At 42.9% G+C, this 14,681-nt stretch overlaps 1 long non-coding RNA gene across 2 annotated transcripts in view; it reads left to right on the top strand.

Annotated features, from left to right (window-relative positions):
* Positions 1–1,536: 1,536 nt before the first annotated feature.
* Positions 1,537–14,681, top strand: part of LOC112654729 (uncharacterized) — a 134,994-nt gene continuing 121,849 nt past the window's right edge. Inside the window, exon 1 of one of the 2 annotated variants that reach the window (XR_004805327.2) lies at positions 1,537–1,800. This is a non-coding gene — a long non-coding RNA (uncharacterized LOC112654729). The remainder of the gene's footprint in view (positions 1,801–14,681) is intronic. The other variant, XR_003133303.3, reaches the window with a different exon arrangement.

Here is a 14,681-nt window from a genome sequence, read left to right as displayed (position 1 = left end):
TTTATTACAGTACATTCTAATTGTTCTATTTTATTATGAGTTATTCTCGTTAATCTCTTATGGTGCCTAATTTATAAATTAAATTTTATCATAAGGGTATAAGTATAGAAAAAGCATAATAGATATAAGGCTAAGGACTATACATGGTTTCAGGCATGACCTCCACTTGGGGTCTTGGAACGGATCCCTAGCAGAGAAGTGGGGGAAGCTATCCCACCTGAGTTTCAAACTCAGCCTCATTGCTTTCTAGCCATGTGGCCTTAGGCAAGTTGATTCACCTCTATTAGCCTCAGTGGTCTCATCCATAAAATTATGATAATAATAGTATCTACTTTGTGTGTATTGGATGAAATAATCCTGCTAGACATAGAGTTGACTCTGTGTCCACGACAGCTATCATCATTTTAATATGACGGGGCAGGCAGGTTCTGATTGGAAGAGTCGGTCCTTGCCCTCTTCCCCATCTTGGTACACTGGAGTCTTACAGGCAAGTTCTAAGGGCTTAATGGCGGAGGAAATCACAGTAGAAGGAAATTCTTTGCCTTTAATGGAAGAAGAAGAAGAAGAAGAAGAAGAAGAAGAAGAAGAAGAAGAAGGAGGAGGAGGAGGAGGAGGAGGAGGAGGAGGAGGAGGAGAAGGAGAAGGAGAAGGAGAAGGAGAAGGAGAAGGAGAAGGAGAAGGAGAAGGAGAAGGAGAAGGAGAAGGAGAAGGAGAAGGAAGAGGATCAGATGGACATATGGCTCTGACTTGCACTGCTGCCAAACAGGTGATGCCCCGGGGTGGATGAAAGATGTCAGAAGGAAAGTCCTTTCATCATTCCCATCGCCCTCCTGGCAGCTCCACTGGGAGAAAGGAGGCTTCTGGCTGCCACTGTGATCACCCAACCCTCTGGCACCGGGCAGTTGCAGCCTGTGGATCCCGAGCATCCTCCATTAGCCTGCAGTTCACTGAGTGAAATCCCCGACTGCCTGCAGCTCCCCCCCAACCTGAGGTCTATTTTGCCCTCTGCCCAGCATGGCTTAAGCCACAAGGTCTAGGAGGGAGCGGCTGTTCAAGTGGGTGGGGAAGGCAGAGACCCTAGAACAGCCTTGCAGTGCCAGGATGAGGTGGGGCTGGGGGTGGTCTAGGCCCCTACCTAACATAACAGATAACCTGTGGGTGATCTGTACCTTCCATAGCCTGCTGGCCTGTCCTGCTGGGCATCCGTTTGCATACATTTGCCCAGCGGCAAGAGTAGGGGGGACTAAAAGGCAAACAGTAAATGATTTCTTCTTGCTCTTTAGCTGAACACAGCATACCCCAGGAAGCCAGTGAATTATTCATTAAGCCTAATGGGGTAGTCACAAGGGAGCATTGCTGAGATGCAATTAAGTGGTGCTTTAATTTTAGAAATATTTATTGGGGTGTAGTGTAAAATATTCATTCATATCTTTGTGAAAAACAATTTAATGGTAAATAAGGAAAAGACAAACAAGAGCTGTTTGTAGACGAGAAGCCAATTCCATGATTGGCTTTCTTCAGCCACTGGGGCTGCTGGTCCTTGTCTAACATCCTGATGTGTGGGATCTATTTGTGAGCAGAGCAACAATAAGGAGCGTTTGTCAAGGATTTGTTCAGGCCCAGAACTGCATTAAGCACCTTTTGCATGTTATATCATCAAATACTCACCCTGATGTCACAATGCAATCGGAATCGCTTCCACAGGGCCTCATTAGAGTGATGAGATTTTGCTGATGGCACCTAGTGAGGAGAAACAGCAACTCTTTCAGCCACCTGGTAAAGACATTTGCCGGCTAGGAGGTAGGAAGTAAATCCCAGAGAATTTACTCCCCAACTCTGAAACTTCTAGGAGTGCAATGGTCTGAGACACATCAAGTTGCCCCTTCTAGGGTTAAGTTCTCCATTCATTGTGATAAGTCACAAAAAAGTGACTTAATGGCAACAATAGAGACCTCATTTGAGTGTGGTCTATCACCTGAGAAGCTGCTAGTTTTCAGTGGGTCCAGATTAAGACAGGCTTCTGCAATAGGCCTGGACCCCGCACAGGATGCCCTGCACTGTCTCCCTGGCTAGACCATGAGTTCCATGTTGTCTCCTATCATGGGGAGAGATTCTGTTTTCCTTGTCCACCACTCTATTCTCGGGGCCTCAGATATCACCTAGCACAAAGTAAGCACTCAAAATGTATGTGTTGAGTGAATGAACATCCTTTGAGGTAAATACTTTTAATTTTATTAATTTATTTTTAAAGATTTTATTTATTTATTTGAAACAGAGAGAGTGCATGAGCAGAGGGGAGGAGCAGAGGGAGCAAAAGAAGCAGACCCCCCCACTGAGTTGGGCTTGGTCCCAGGACCCTGAGAGCGAAGGCCAACCCTGAACCAACAGAGATCAGGACTCTGAGAGCGAAGGCCGACCCTGAACCAACAGAATCCAGCAAATACTTTTATTAGTCCCATTTTAGTAATGGGAAGATGGGGATTTTGAGAGGCGAGGTTGCTCAAGATGGCAGAGTGAATGACAGAACCAGGAACCAAACCCGGTTCTGTTGGGTTCAATAAGACTTTCATCTTCAGCCAGAGGGTAAAGAGAAGCCCACACACCTTCCTTGAGATTGTGCATATACTCAGCTCAGGTTCAGAGTTCATCTTGGTTTTTCTAGATAAAAGGCATAAATTGAGCAAAATCTGGGATTTCTCCATAACTCATAAAATTTTTCATGTTAGAAATGCAGTTTCTTTTTTTTTTTTTTAAGATTTTATTTATTTATTCATGAGAGAGACAGAGAGAGGCAGAGACCCAGGCAGAGGGAGAAGCAGGCTCCATGCAGGGAGCCCAATGTGGGACTCGATCCTGGGTCTCCAGGATCAGGCCCTTGGCTGAAGGCGGCGTTAAACCACTGAGCCACCAAGGCTGCCCAGATCTGGTAACTCTTATTGAGTATTCTTCATGTGCTTGTTACAGTACCAGAGGTTTTCCATATATTTTCTTATTTAATTCAAGAGAGTCCAAATAGGCCAAATAATATTTCCAAACCATGGTGCAACGAACAGTATTAAACCAGGGAGGGCTTTGTTGTGTTTGAAGAAATGAGGATATTGAGGTAACTTGTAAATATTCATCCATCTGACACAGACCCAGCTCTTATCCAGATGAATATTGAAGAACATGGTGGTTACTTGGCCAAGAAAGACAGTCTCAGCTCTTCTTGCTCTCTGATCTGTATTATTTTAATTTATTTTAAAATACAGATTTGGGGCACATGTCACAGTGTGATCATCTAGACTCATTAGAGGATTTGATTTCCTAATCACTTTCCCTGCCGGTTACTACAATGACTGAAAAATTTCCAGTGTGTGAATCAACAAGTTGACTTTTATTTCTTTATATGAGAACAGTTCAAAACTCACTTTTCTCTTAAGAGCTTTTCGTATTTCTCAACAACAACCTCTTACTGGCATCCCCTTAATACTGACATGTTTAACAACCAACAACAACAGTAATAATAAAGCAAGTCATTACATAGTGCTAGATATCGTTTTACCATAACATTACATATACTGACTCATTTAATACATCTGGCACCTTTGTGATTGTAGTTTCCATTATTATCATGCTATAAAAGAGAAAACTGACTCATGGAGAGGTTAAGTTAGCAACCTGGGCATCATCTAGGAACTGATGGGAAATGTAAATTCTTCATCCTTGCCCTCGATCTACTGAATTAGCAAGTCTGGAGGGGAGGCTTAGCTGTCTATGTCTTAAGGAGCCCTCCAAGGGATTTGAAATTAGACTAAACATGTGAGGGCAGCCCTGGTGGCCCAGCGGTTTAATGCCACCTTCTGCTTGGGGTGTGATCCTGGGGTCCTGGGATCAAGTCCCACGTCGGGCTCCCTGCATGGAGACTGCTTCTCCCTCTGCCTGTCTCTGCCTCTCTTCCTCTCTGTGTCTGTCATGAATAAATAAATAAAATCTTTAAAAAAAAAAACAAAACATGTGGAATCACTGGCCTACATTATTTGCTACCAGGCCACTCATTTGACGCTTGGTCAGTTTCCTAGGGCTGCTATAACACAGCACGCAAACCAGATGCCTCAAACAATAGAAATGTATTGTCTCATGGTTTTGGAGGCTAAAAGTTCTAGATCAAGGTGTGACAAGGTGGGTTCCTTCTGAAGGCTGTGAGAGAGAGTCTGTTCTATACCTCTCTCCTAGCTCCTAGAGGCTTTTGGGCAATCTTTGGCACTCTTTGGCTTGTAGCAGCTTCACCCAAATCTCTGCCTTCATCTTTATATACTGTTCTCCTCACGTGTCTGTGTCTAAACTTCCCCTTTTTATGAACTCTAGTATGACTCATCTTAATGTAACCAATTACATTTGCAGTGATCCTATATACAAATAAGGTCACTTTCTGGGGTACTAGTGTTGAGACATCAACATCTGAATATTGAGGGGGGCACAGTCAACCCATTGACCCATAACAGGCAGTGTTACCAATAACTGACTCGTCTGGTGGACATAGAAGATTGGCGCAGGCTGGCTATTCTTCTATGTCTTTTAACTCAGGCATTCAGACATCTTACCTGATGTCCTACAGCCTATGTCTGAACTCATTTTGCCTTACAGATTCTCAGTTTTTACCAGAAACACATTTCATCCTTTTAAACTAGATAATAGTCAGATTATAAAATGGTTTATAAGCAAATATACTGTCATACATTGCTGATTGTCCCGTTTAGAATCTAGATGACAATGACAATAATAATAAGCTAACATTATTGTGAGTTTACTATGTTCTAAGAAGTGTATTAAGTACTTTATGTGCCATCTTTTCCTTACAACAATTTCATGAAGCTATTATATCAATTTACAGAAGAGGACATCGAGGCTTAAAATGCTTAAATATCATGCACAAATCATACAGCGATTAAACGGTATTCCTCAGATTCAAACTATGTTGATCTATCAACTGCTCATCCATTAGCTGTGCAACACAGCCACTGTGAATAGAATAAGGACATAAAAATGGTTCCTTACTGCAATGTTTTGTGGCTTTTATAATTCTGTGTGAGTGCGTGATGACCAGCATTTGAAGTAAGTTGACCCTGTAGTGTTAATTGGAATGTCAAGTGAACATGTTGTGCCTGGCTGCTTAAAAATACTTCCCCCCGGGGGCCAACATAACATCTCAGGGATGCAGAATTAAATTTTTAAAAAAGCACCCTACTCTCTGATTCTAGGAGTTTGACTTTTTAAGGTTCCACATATAAGGGAGATCATCCAGTGTCTGTCTTTCTGTGTCGGGCTTATATCTCTTAGCATAATGTCCTCAATAAGGATATAAGAAAAAAGAAAAGAAAAAGAAAAAGGCGCTCTAACTGGTGGAGAGAGGATAAAACATGTGAGGACCTACATCAATGGTGAAAGAAAAGTCACAGCTGTTTTGCGACAGTATGAAAAAAGTCACAATTTTCTCATTACAATAAGTGAATGCAAACAAAAAGCAGTGAGGGAGAGACTTATGTTATATGTTGAATTATGCAAGCATCTCTTTTTACCCTCAATTCTCACCACCTACATACACCTCTCTGCCTTGGCTCTGGTTGGCTATCAAGTTAACATAATCCTCTTCTCCCTTCCCCTGCAATCAGAAAGACCATTATGTTCTCCTGTGGGACAGTGACACTACTTAAAATTCCTAAGACACACGAAGGAGACTTAGTTGAGAAGGTCTTCACTTTGCCAAGGATGTTTTGGTGAATTTTCCAAGAAGTGAATGAACTTGATGTTTGCATGCTAGGTTTATCTAGTTTAGGCACTAAGGAGGTCAAAGGCTTCGGTCTATTATTTGGACTGAATAGACATGATTTAAGAAGGTTCAAAATAATACCTTAGAGTGGAGCTTCTCAAACCTAATATGTGCTCCCATCATCCCCAGTTATTGCTCAAATGCAGAATCTCAGGTTTCACCCCAACATTGAGATTCTGCATGTCTAACAAACCCCAAGGGGATGCAGCTGCTGGTTCATGGTCCATACATTGAATAGCAAGGATTTAGAACAGTGGTTTTCAAACCTGTCTACACATCGAAATCACCTGGGCAACAATTTTTGTGGTATAACACCTTTGCTGAGATATAATTAATCTGCATACACTTCATTCATTTAAACTGTACACAATTCGGTGGCTTTAGTACATTCACAGGGTGGTGCAACCATCACCACAAGCCATTGGAGAATATTTTAATTACCCTCCCCAAAATCTTTATATCCATCAGAAGGGCATTCCCACCCTCACATCCCCAGATTTTAGGCAACCATCAATCTACTTTCTGCCTCTACAGATTTGCCTTTTCTGGCCGCTTCATATAAATGGGATTAGGCAAAATCGGTGGTCTTTTGTGAATGGCTTCATGTACTTGGCACAAGATTCATGCATGTTGTCAGTACTTTCTTACTTTTTATCGACAAATGCTATCCCATTGTATAAATAGACCACATTTTAGTAATCATTTCATTGTTTGATGGACATTTGTGTTGTTGCCACTTTCTGGCTGTTATGAATAATGCTGCTATGAATATTCATAAACAAGTTTTTATCTGGGCATATGTTTTCAATTTTCTTGTGTGTGTACCTAGGAGCAGAATTACTGGGTCATATGGTAACTCTATGTTTAAATTTCTGAGGAAATGTCAGACTGTTTTCTAAAGCTGCTATGCAATTTGACATTCCCACCAGCAGCATATGAGGATTTCAGTTTCTCTATATCCTCACCAACACTTGTCTTTTTGATTATAGCTATCCTAATGGTTGTGATGTGGTATCTCATTGCAACTTCGATTTGCATTTCTCTGGTAACCAATAATTAGATTTTAAAAAACATTTATTCTTCGACTCCACCCTAGGTACACTAGATCAGAATCTCTGAGAATTTGGATTTGGAGAAATCTGTAATTTTTATTAAATTCTTCAGGTGATTTTGATAATTAGCCAGCTTCAGAACCAGTTCCCATTTTAGCAATTACCTCAAGGGAATTGTTTCAGACTTAAAAGAAAGTGATCTCTGTGTGTCACAAATTTCAGAATTCTCTGCATCACGTGACTTGATAAAGCAAATTAGAAAATGTATTTCTTCTAGGACACGTATTTAACAGATTGTAGATCTTCCAAGTGAAAATACCTTGATAATTTTCTGGCTAGCATAGATTTTTCTACCTATGCTTGGTAGAAATTTGATGTAGAAGGCTTCCTCAAGCATGATTACACGACTTTATGGTTTATTCACTAGAATGGCTAGTCTGAAGCAGCAGTTATCCAGAAGCAATTAATTGGGTAGTAGTGTAAAAAATAGATGATATCCGGGCAGCCTGGGTGGCTCAGCAATTTAGTGCCGCCTTCAGCCAAGGGCGTGATCCTGGGGATCCAGGATTGAATCTCATGTCGGGCTCCCTGCCTGGAGCCTGCTTCTCCCTTGCTTGTGTCTCTGCCTCTCTCTCACTCTCTCTCTCTCTCTCTCTGTCTCTCATGAATAAATAAATGAATAAATCTATAAAAAAATAAATGATATCCAAGACACTGGGTGATTTGATGGATATATTCAGGAATTGAGAAATGAGAATTCTTATTCTAGCTCTAATTTATCCTATTAGGCAAGTCACTTTGTCTTTTGTCAGATTTGCCTCATCTAGTGAGATAGAAATAAATCACAGAGAATAAAATACTGACTTGCATAATTGTCCTGTTTGTGTCTACTTTGGGAATCTACCACTAAAATAAATACCATTTACTTATTGAGAGTTTGCTATTTGCTGGATATTCTGTTAAATGCTCCCTACATTTTTCATTTGATCCTTATACTACTCCAAGGTAAATAGAACTACCCCTACGGTGTAGTCAAGAAAATTAACATTCTTCGCAGCTAAGAACTTTGTGGGAAGATGTATAACTATTAAGATGTAGTGCTGGAATTTGAATCTGCTTGTCTTCAGATCTGGCTTTAGATTCCTCAACTTTCCTCACAGAAAACTAAAACAAAAACAACAAACAAAACCAATAACCAACAAAACAAAAAATACTTCTGAGGAATATGTACAGAAAAATAAAATTCTTATGTAATCTCACTATCCAGAGAGAAATGAAGTTCACTTCTACTGTCTTTCTGTCTGGGCTCCTTTCTACGCTAATGCACGTCTAGCACTCAGTGGAAAAGTAAAGGGAGTTGCAATTGAATGGAACCAGTATAGATTTTTGAAGTCACATCAGGCATTGTTTGAAACCTGACTCCACTGTGTGACTTTGGGCAAATTAACCTCTTCAGGCTCACTTTCCTTATCTGCTACATGCTGGTAACAGTGCCTACCTCACAAGTTTACACAGCACTTATAAATAGTGGCTAAAACATATAAAAAACATTGAATAATAGGTACTAAATGGTAGATAATAATGTTTATTGACTGAGAAATAAAAACATTAGTCCATCAGGGTCATGTGACATCCAACTGCTTAGACCACAAATCTAGTGATGATTATTTTTTTCCTAGCAACTGTTTTTCATTGCTCTCTTCCCCTCATAACTTGTACTTGATCCATTACCAAATCTTGCCAGCTCTATCCTCAGAATATGTCCCCAAGTTGGACCACTTCTCATCTTCATGGCTACCACCCTAGGGCAAGCCTCACTTTTCCCCTGGAATCCCAACTAGTCAGCTTCTAGTCTCCGATATGCTCACCACACTGCAAACTGAGAGATCTGTTAAAAACATAAACCAGCTTAAGTTCCTTCCTTTATTCAAGTCCTCTAGGGGTTTTCTGTTGCTGTTAGCATGAAACCCAAACTCCTTATCCAGCCAACATGACCCCACCAATCTCCTGCCGCCTTCTTTTCTGCTCTCATCATTACCACTTTCTCCATCACACACCAGCCTTCTTGTTGTTCCTCCCAGAATCACTGCGAGTGTCCTCTTAGGCCTTTTTGACTAAAATTTCACTCCCACCCTGGTCTCCCTCTTAGCCATTAGCGTGTCTTATTTGTTTAGACCACATACAATATTTTTTGTTCATCCACATATTTGTTTACATATATTTGAGAAAACAATTGCTTGCATGGTGCTGATAACTGGGAAACAGGATAGTTTGATGGGTCAGTTAATTATATGCAAGAGAGACTAGAACAGTTGGAGAAGGGGAAAATCCATGCGTCTGAGGTCTCACATTCACATGGAGCCAGGTTCTTTAGGCTACTTAGGATTGCAACGGTGAGGGTAGGGAGGCAGGTCAGGAAGAGCCAGGGAGGCAGTAAACTCGTGGTTAATAAGAGTTAAGAAGAAGCTTAATATGATGGGAGAGCACAACCTGATTTGAAGAACTGAGTGTAACACCTACACAGGGAGCTGGAGACAGGTCCTTGAGAGCCTCAAATGCTGACAGAGGCAGTTCTCAGCTTCCTCATGGCAAAGGGCCTCTCCGTTCTCTGTTTCAGCTGGCTTCAGGGATGTCACATTGAGCTTCCAACATGCGATCCCGTGGGACAAGCCTTCCATTTAGAATTGCTCCAATACTCACAGTTTGCATTGGTGGTTTTTACCTTTAGTTAAATCTGCATTCTAACAGTAGGAGAGCAGTCCAGCCAGTAGAGACAGCAGCCAGGTTGAGCTCCTCTGAGACAGAAAATCACAAAAACAGCTGGGAGAGGAACCACAGTGTGCTTGTCATGTTTGCTTTGGGCCAGGCGACGCCGTTCTGCGGTTTAAACAAGGATCCTAGTCTAAGGAGACTTTTGCTTCACAAACACACTCCCATTAGTGGTGTCATGAAGGAAGCAGAGTTTTCTCTGTGCAGCCTTGGGCCTGCAGTACAGACCACTCTGACCATTGCGGGATTGTTTGTGGTGACAGGAAAGCGCATCTCTAATTCCTTCCTCTGCTCCCCCTCTTTCCTCAAGGAGGCAAGTTGATCCTTGCCACGTCTCTTAATGTCCCGAAGAATCACAGTGTATGAAAATCAATGGGCCATGGATGAAGTTTTCCAAACTTCAAAGGCCAGGTGTCCTGCTGCACAGAAGGAAATGCCTGCCACCCAAGTGGTCCCCAGCTTGTCCCCTCTCCCCTCCCCGCCAACCTCCGTCCTCCTCCCAGCCGGCAGGTCCTAGGCTGTTCCGGGTGTTTGGAGGGCATTTGGGAGCTAAAACAGATGTCTTGCCAGAAGTGTTTCTTCCTATTTGGAGGAAGAACGAGGGAACAGCGTGGGTTGTTGAACTTGTATGTTTGGAGATGGAAGGATGTTGGAGGAGGCTGCCAAGTCATCTCTTTCCTCAGGCACCCGTCTCCCGTGGGCCGGATCAGCTCTTCGGCCTGGCCTTGCAAATCAAGTTTCGACAACTCCTGCTTAGAAACCTGCTCTGTGTGTGTGTTTTAAAGATTTTATGTATTGATTCATGAGAGACACAGAGAAAGAGGCAGAGCCACAGAGGGAGAGAGAAGCAGGCACCCTGTGGGGGGCCTGGCGTGGGACTCCATCTCAGGCTCCCAGCAGACGCTCAACTACTGAGCCACCCAGGCACCCTGCTCTGTGTTTTTAATTCTAATTCTCTTGGGTCTTTTGGTTATGCTCTGAGACACCGAAATCAGAGCCAATATGTGTTGGGTACAAGGAAGGGCACTATTTTATATGCATATATATGTGTATATACCTGCATTTTTATATGCGTGTGCCTATGGACAAACTCTAGATCATGTGTAAAGTGCATGCACCTTCGTACACACACATACGTGAGCGCACGCACACACATGTAGGATATGTTGTAGCTACGTATTAGGTACATAGCTCTGTCACAGGTCTATACGAATTATGTATTATGTATACATGCATTTAAATGCTTCTCCATACCCTTTGGACTGTCCTGCAGTTTTCCTCTCTCTCCTCTGTTTTTCCATCAGCTCACTGAGGTCATCTGGATGGGGCTTCTCTGACTGTGGCCCTGGACAGGATGAGGGGCACAGATCCTGAGTTCGGGCTGTTCCCCCAGCTTCCAGGCAGGAGACCCCTGGACCTGCAGGAAGCTTCCAGGCCCAGGAGCCCAGCGCGGGCCTGTCTGCGGCGCTTCCCAGGGGGCGGCTGGCTGCCCACCAGGCAGGCCGTGCGGCGTGGGCCTAGCCTGAGTTAACGGCCCTATTGCCCTGCTTACCTGGCGAAGCTCCGCCTCCCGTTCACTCTAGCAAATGAGTTACACACTCATGAGGCGTTGAAGATGAGGGTGCTACATTTTGCACCCAGTTCATGGGGCAGGAGGGGTTCCTTCTACTTCTTACAATACCGTGGACATGGTAAGACCCTGTGACTGCGCCTCTCCAGAGTTTTTCTCTCAGAGTTGACCACACTGAGCCTCCTGCAATTTGTCAAAAGCAGGTTTTCCTGGCCCAGCACGGTTTCCCGAGGTGGTTTCTGTTCAAGATCCTCTCTGCTGTAAGCTGGAAGCGCCCCCCGCCCCCCAGCCCCCTGTGCATCTCTCCCCTTCCAAGGCCGGTGGTCTGCCCTATGTTCTCTACTCTGTTTCAGGCGCAAGATGAGATTTTACAGCCTGTTTAGCTTTTTACTTGTGGGGGCAAAACGGTGACTTGCAGGCTCCTTGCATGGTGACCCAGAAGCCAGGAGTCTCCCTGCTACACACCTGAACGGTGACTATTTCAGTCCAGGTAGCCGGCTGAAGGAGGACAAGGTTAAACTTAAACTAGGCTTTTTCCTCTAAGTTAAAGGTGGTGGGAAGGTTATTTATGGGTGAGGAGGAGGGAACAGAGGAAATTGTTGGCTAAGTGAAGCGTTTGGATTATAGGTGGATTGTAAATTGTGAAATACACAGATAGTTGAGAGTTCAAATGTGACTTCAAGCCCGTGGATTTGCTTCTCACGGGTGACTGAACTAGGCAGTGACAATGACCCATGAAAGAACTAAGGGAAGTCAACTTTTAATATTTCCATTGTCGATATTTTTTTTTTCCCTCCATAGCAGAGTCCTTAGGATTTGGGCAATTCTCCTTGATATAAATGTTTTCCCTACAGCTGGTCACATCCTTACAGCATGTGTTGGCTGGTGCTCTTTGGTGGGGTAAGAATCAGGGAAAGGCCATTAGGTTTGTAAGTTGAAGACCACAGATGTCCCCTGCTGTCCTGGTTGACTTTTCATATGTGACTCTCAGTGTTTCAGGAGGCTTGGTAGGAAGTTCCGGGAAATAATTCTGGAATAAAGTTAAGTTTTAAACAATGCTCATTGCAAACTGGAGGACACTGTAAATAAACCAAGTCTCCCGTTTGCTTCCTCTTCAGCCAAAAATAGAACTTTTCTTCTTCTGGATCTTACTGGTTCCCTCTTCTAGGACTTGTAGCCTGTAGCAACCTTGGCAGACTTGGTTTATTTCTGTTCTTCATCTAGTCTTTCTTCAGTCATCTGGCTTTCCTTTCACTGTCTTAGGATATGTATATATCTTCCTGCAATTGCATGAGGAATAGACATAAGGTGTTCCTTAACCACTTTGGGGGCAGGAATGGACAAATCACAAAGTAATCCACTGGGACAATGGTTCTCAAAGTCAGGGGTGGGTTCTTAATTCTTCTATGGTTCATGAGGATCTTTCAGGTGACACCCAGGTATGCCTTTTTCTAATTGCATGTGATATATCATACCTCACAGAAGCCATTGGAGAGGAACCTCCAAGCTCCTACCAAACATACCAATCTACCTGCATCTATGCCTATTTTTCCCAGTTGTTAAAGCAAAGCAGTATTCCTTGCAGTTGTGTCCCTGGATCACTTGCCTTGGAATCATTTGGACTGAGTGCTGAAAAAAGCCGAACTTACTAGTTCAGAAACCCAGTGGGTAGATGGGAATCTGAATTTCAATGAGCAGACACCTGTTGATTCTCATGTACATTCTCCTGATATTTAAGACCTACGATCTTAACCTATTGATTATATTTTCTCTAATATATTCATCTCCTTCTCTATGAATTTTCATTCACAAGCTCCTCAGGAGCCTCCCGAAACTGATTCTGAGTAATCTGAAACAGGCCCAACAGAGGGCAGAGAGACACTGAAGAGAGAGACAGGCCAGTCCAGATCGGCAAGGAGCAGGTTTACTACACAAGGGAACTTACTTATAAGACTGGTGTTGGGAGGCCACAAAATGAGCAGATTCCTGCACCCATCTGCCAGTCTTAAAAGTTTATACAGAAGCCTTAAATGGGTTCATCCAGATGGTCTCAACACCACATCATTATCTCAAGGCTACATCTTTGGGGCGGCTGTGGGAGCAGGGAAGGCAAGGAGAACACACATTCCAAGGGCAGAGGAGGGACGGAGGGGCCTCCAATTGCCAGGGTCCAGTTTACCAGTCAGTGGCAGTTATGTCCTCTTGATAACCTCTCCCAACAAAAAGATAGAAGTAGGATTCCATCTTGGTCAAGATCAAGGACTCTGGCATTTACTAGCTGGTCACTACTTAAACTTTGTGCTTCCATAGGCTTACCTGTAAAATGAGAATAATAAAAATGGCTCATCTTCAGAGCCTTGTAAGAAAGATTAAATTGGTAAATCTATGTAAAGCATTTAGAACATTGTCTTGCACATGACCAACAGGATATGTGTGACTGTTATTATTACTGAATTCTTCCTATCAACCTTGAAACACAAGCAAGACCCCTACTTAAAAAAATACCCTTTTATCTCTCTCTTTTTGGAGCCACAACAATATCCTCTTCCTTTTTTTTTTTATTATTTTCTCCAACAAGTCCAGTTCCCTTTCCCCTCCCTGGCTTTAGTACAAGATGAAATGCTTTTCTTAACGCCACCCTTTAGCCTAGTTATTTTCTATTCATTTTTCTATTGTCATCCCACCAGTCCCTTTTGTCGGGAAGCTTCAGGTTAAGCAAGGGCCCCCTTTACCTGCGTTAAAATCCTGCATAAAAAAAAAAAAAAATCCTGCATAAGCATTGATTACAGTTGCAATTTTACACTTATCAGTACAACTATTTGATAAATGCCTATCTCAGCCATGAGACTGCTGATCTTTGTCCACAAATGTTTCTCTAGTGCTGAATGCTGGGCCTGGCACATGCTCTCTGTTACATGAATGATGAACAAATATGAATGTACATGAAAATCCTCGGGAGAGAGACAGAGCACGGCTGCCTGGCGTACTTCAGCATTATTTAAAGAGTCCATGTCTGAAGTAAGACAGACTCAAGGGCCAGTCTTCATTTTGCCATGTGCCAGCAGTGTTATCTTGAGCAAGATTCTTAACTTTCCAAAGCACTCCTTTTTCTCATCTGGAACAGAGCCAAACCAGTCCAGGGAAGTGCAGTATCGACCTTAAACTAGTTGTTACAGGGATTAAAGAGATAGTGCATATGGAAAGTTTAGCACAAGGCCTGGGCCAAAGCAAATACCTAATACATATTTATTATGATGCTAATGATAAGGACCCTCCTTCTGGTAACAAAACTCTCTAGAGGTCCCCAGTCTTCTCAGTGGCTAATTTCAACAATGCAATCCTTTCCCACCTCATTTTTACTCACAGCAAGGAGAATAAGGTGCCTCAGATGTCTACTGCACATGGCGGTCAGAGTTTGTTTTACTCCCTTGCCTAGTCTTGCTGTCTGCCACTGCTCTGAGCTGCTCTGAGCTGCTCAGCT

Source organism: Canis lupus, chromosome 15 (genome assembly GCF_003254725.2).
Source record: "Canis lupus dingo isolate Sandy chromosome 15, ASM325472v2, whole genome shotgun sequence".
Lineage (NCBI taxonomy): Eukaryota > Metazoa > Chordata > Mammalia > Carnivora > Canidae > Canis > Canis lupus.
This window is presented reverse-complemented; position numbering and strand designations above follow the sequence as displayed.